Raw genomic sequence first — 5210 nt, 5'->3', positions numbered from 1 at the left:
TTTATTGATAGCAGTTACTCACCACCAAGTTTCCAAATACATCGATTTTGCAAATGACATCCTTTTCATCGTATTCTTTTAACTGAAATTCGTAGATAAGGCCGTCTTGCGTAGTTCGTATCCCTATTTCATTTCTAAAAAGAAGACGTAATAAAAAACAGTAGCGTAATTTTCCCAGACAAATGTTTATTTATGAACCGATTTATATTCGTTTTTTATAAGAATATGCTCAAAATAACAAGTCGCAAAATTCGAAAAACGGCCTACTTCTATTTTTATTAACAATAATATTATGGCGTATCTCGCAAGTGCTTCGGCTTACTTTGAAAATAATATGTAAAAATAAAAGAAAAAAATTAGTGTAAATCCATTCATTAATAAAAGTCATGTTTTAGTGGTGTTAATTAAATTAGAACACACTATAATGTAAATATTTACTTACTTTACATTACGTGAAATACGTCGGTTAATATACCGCTCCGTAATCTTCTCAATTTCACCAGGAGATGTGACAACTTCATTTTTTTCATACTTTTCAGTATAATTCATCATATCTATCGAATTATGTTAACAAGCAAAATACAGACAGTACGTACGCATTACACATGACACGACTGACTGACTGAGAAGAGAAGCGAGAAAAGAACTCGAACTCACAACACAAACACACACACAGCACACAGGGTTTAAACAGGTAAATAAAACTTGCATAGACGTGTCAATAAATAATTACATGTAAATGTAATAATAATAATGTAGTAATAATAATGTAAAAATTTCAAGTATGACGACTGACAACAAACTTGTCGAGACCATAGGGTGAAATGTCAACATGGCACATTGTCATAAGAAACGTATTGGTCGTGGTGGTAGTCGATTTTCAATGCTATAATTGCTTTGAGTCCATAAAAATTATCATAAAACATTACCAGCAAAATAAACTGCGCGGTGCAAATCTCGTGAATTTTATAAGATAATAAAGATTGTAAATTTAATATCTTCGGAATTTTTAAATTGCCGATAAGGCTCCCGAATATCCCGCCTGCTCCCGCTTCCCATGGTGTGGACAACAGGTGGCCTTTGACGATTGTTTATTGCTTTTCACATAGTTACAGCTTTGTTATTTTTATACCTATACATGTATGATTTCAGTTTGTTAAAAGCAATACTGTTATATACTGGTATATCAATAATCAAATACAGTACGTAATTGTTAAATAATAAATTGATAGTTTACAAATTTGACAAATTAAATTACTTTGATTGTCTTATAGTTCGAAAAGAAATAATGGAAGCTTTAATTAAACACACTACAATTGAACCATTCTTACATAAAAATAATAATCAAAACATACACAAAAATGAATACCTATGTAACGCGAGAAAGCGCATTAATTAACGCATTAAATTAACCTTTTGAAAAATATTCTGATATAAGAATAAGATGAGGAAGTCGACGACAGATGCTTTTTTACTAACGTTATTAAAGAAATTTATTGCGCGAAGAGGAAATTCATCGATTATTTACAGTGACAAATTCTCCAAGTTTTTCCCGGATCAAACCAAGGAGGTAAAACTCAAAACAAACCAAGGTATCAATAACACGACCTATTTCAAAATTGTGTATACTTCATCAGAACGGCTTTAAGAACGTTGTATTTATTTTTAAAGTTCTCACTGCAAGGTGAAAAAATCATAGTAGGCCAGGCTTTTGTTACATCAATAAAATGATTAGTAGAATATAACCTCCCTTCAGGGTACTATTTGTAAAAAAATTAGCTTGCGGAAATTCCACAGCCTTCTTACATTTCCAGAGGTGTTAACCTGAAAGACGGGACACACTGTGTACGTATTGTGACTCTTTTGTATCACGGTTTACTGGTTTAGTTTTAAGTTTTTTATGCATTAGTTCTATAAGTGGGTATTTCCTGTTGGACTAATAAATCTATTACTATTGTTATTAGAAATACAGCCCGCACTCTTATTATTATTTGTCTCAACAACAGAACAAACAAGAAAATGTTTCTACGTCTTATTTGTGTCAACCAACATGTACATTGAGTTATACGTTGACGACTTTTTATGTAGAATGTATAAATTAAGTGGCAACACTGCCTGGAAGTTACTTAACACTGCAGTAGAGTAAAATGGGCTCTGAGTAGTATTATACATATTTGTGGAAGTCTGCTGAACCGCAAAAGAGAGCAGACGCAAAGTAGTATGGTGAACAGATGTGTTTATATACAGTGTGTATATGCATGGAAGTCCACTAGTAACAATTGCTGTAAGGAAGTCAAATGAACCTATATATATATATATATATATATATANATATAGATTTATTAAACATAAATCTGACTCTAACAATTGGGTTAAAGATTGCGAAAGGCTGTAATATTGACTACAATGGCTTTAATGTCGCAACTGAAATTTGGAGAGTCCCACAACAGAGACTGGCCGGATACGTCGATCCGGTTATATAACTGCAGAATCCCACAGTTGACGATCCATCGCGATAAGGCCGATCCATCGCGATAAGGATCTTGACCGGTGCTCCCCTGCAAGGCCGGGGACCATTGGAAACTTGGTCGATTTCATGACGAAATGACGGAAGGTGGCTGCTGGATCGTTGTCGGCTTCCCATCGGTCGTCCTCGATGTGGTCCATCTCGTCTCCATCACCAGGGCGCGCTTTTTCGACGAATTGCGGCGTCTCGCAGGTGGATTGGAAACATCGGCGATTTCTGCTATTCGGCTTGGCTCGGCACAACTGCGGCTCTGCGATGCGGGAAATCTGAAACATAGTCGGTTTTGTTTGTTTCCGTGGATACTGTTTCACCTCGACTCGAGGCGGCCGGATGGCGGCTTGATTCGAAACCTTGTCGATTTTTTATCTTTTTCTCTGGTAGTGATATCGTCCTGGATAATGGAAACATTGTGCATATTAATGCTTTTGCTTTGATTTGTGATACTGGATATCGGACTTAGGGTGTTGTCCTGGATTTTGAGGTGTGGATTGAAAACATCCTCTGACAGCGGCTTCGGCTTCAGAATTAGAAACATTATGCACTTTAATGCTTGTGCTTTGATTTCTTATGCTAGAAATCGGACTTGGAGCTCGGTGCTGGATTTTGAGGTTTGGATTGGAAACATAGGTGAAATTTTTACTTTCTCCTCTGTAGAAACATTATGCACTTTAATGCTTGTGCTTTGATTTCTTATGCTAGAAATCGGACTTGGAGCTCGGTGCTGGATTTTGAGGTTTGGATTGGAAACATAGGTGAAATATTTACTTTCTCCTCTGACAGCGACTTCGGGCTCGAGATTAGAAACATCGTGGAATATGTCTGTTATGGCTTCATGTTCTGCATAGAGAGGTTGCACTGGAGCGCTGTTCCGGGCGTTGGAACTTGGATTCGAAAGATAGTCGAAATCTGAAGTCGCTCGCTCACATCTCACATTATACGACAGTGCGTATAATACACAAAGTACAACACCCCCACTTTTTGGCTTCAATTCCCTTTCAAAATGCTTTGTATATGTATAGAAGTATGTGGAGTTCGTGCTCCTTATCTAGTCTCCCTGGGCGCGATCCAGAATTTCTGTCATCTGTCGGAAATATATCGGTATTGTCGGTTTTGTTTTGGTGTGAATTTCAGGGTAAGCTGTAAATTTTGATTATTATTCCTATTTTTATTATCTAAATTATCCAACTTTTGAAAATAATAAATGACATTTTTAGAAATGCATTTGTTTATATATTTCATATTAGGAAGAAAAACATTAATACCTATTTATACTTCCTTTTATATACGGAAAAAATACGTTGTATTAACTTTCAGTAATTTTCTTCTCACACAAAATATATAAATCTTTTAATAAAACTCCTAAATGGAAGTATAACAAATGTCATAGTAATGAAATTAAAATCTTCGTTTTAACAATAAATTACATAAACTTATTTACAGATATTTATAATTACCACGTTCATCAGCGCTTAGATTAAAATAGAAAAAAAGTGGAATATGGTACACTGTATTGTATCACGGTTACCCAAGGGTGTGAAGTAGAATTGGAATGCAAGCAGTGCAATGTCCAGCCTCACTTCCAACCTTTGGTTCTTGACAATTCATTAGTTCCTGACAAATTGTTTATCATCACATTGCTGGAGTAGTTTTCCAGGAGTAGTACAACTAGTACAGCGATTAGTTTCTATCGTCTGACTTAAATTTGTTTTACTGTGATGGCAAGAATGCAAATTATAAGGTAAGTTTTAAGTATATCATTTATTATACAGGGTGTTTGAGTTTGAGTGAATCAAATTTTAACCACAGATAGAACTCGATAAGTAATTAAGAATTGCCTTATAAACCAAGGTTCTATGTCTCACCGTTTTCGCTCTACAGAGCCATATTGGCCGTTTTTTTACATCATATTATTTATGATATCTCTGGTATGGTTGTAACAATTTGATTCAAATCTGGTATGATGTTAATACTTACGAATGTCTATAATTTACTGCAAAATTTACAAATTTTTTGTAGGTCAGTGGCGTAGAAACGGGTAGGGTAGCGGGATTTTTTTGCCCCAACTTCTACGCCAATGACCTAATACTTATTTGGGGTAAATTTTTAGATTCCTTGGACAATTTGGCATAATACTTGTTTGAAATCGGTAAAGTGTCTCGTTCTGCCGAAAATCTCAATAATGTGGGAGGCCGTTCTTCTGATAAAGCATTTAGTTTCGTAATGATAGCAAATACATTTCAAAGTAATATTACTTTAATATTATGTATTAAATTAAAATGGAACGTTTCATGTAAAAATGTTAACAGCAAACAATGAAATATTCTTTTTCTTATTGCTGTATCTTAGATGCTAATAATAGGTAATAGTTTGTAGGTACGGTTTTTACAATTTTAAGTAATAATACAAAACGGTAAATAACAACATAACAAATAACACTAACATAAAACAATATTAAATAACATGTTCAAAATGACCCCCATTGGCTCTTATACATGCTCTGCATCGCCGAACCAACGACTGATAGACATCAAACATAATCCCTTCTGTATTATTTATTGCATCTGCAGCATCGTGGATTCTTTCTCTGAGATCATTTTCATCTTGCGCGACAGTGCGGTAAACAAGCTGTTTTATATGACCCCATACAAAAAAATCAATTGGATTAAGGTCTGGGGATCGCGGT

The 5210-nt window shown here is 34.9% G+C and overlaps 1 long non-coding RNA gene across 1 annotated transcript in view; it reads left to right on the top strand.

Annotated features, from left to right (window-relative positions):
* The first annotated feature begins 3566 nt into the window (after positions 1–3566).
* The window catches only part of LOC108913423, a 5325-nt gene continuing 3681 nt past the window's right edge, over positions 3567–5210 (top strand). The window contains exons 1-2 of the long non-coding RNA XR_001964621.1: positions 3567–3659; positions 3968–4265. This is a non-coding gene — a long non-coding RNA (uncharacterized LOC108913423). The remainder of the gene's footprint in view (positions 3660–3967; positions 4266–5210) is intronic.

Source organism: Anoplophora glabripennis, unplaced genomic scaffold (assembly GCF_000390285.2).
Source record: "Anoplophora glabripennis isolate ALB-LARVAE unplaced genomic scaffold, Agla_2.0 scaffold1069, whole genome shotgun sequence".
NCBI lineage: Eukaryota > Metazoa > Arthropoda > Insecta > Coleoptera > Cerambycidae > Anoplophora > Anoplophora glabripennis.
This window is presented reverse-complemented; position numbering and strand designations above follow the sequence as displayed.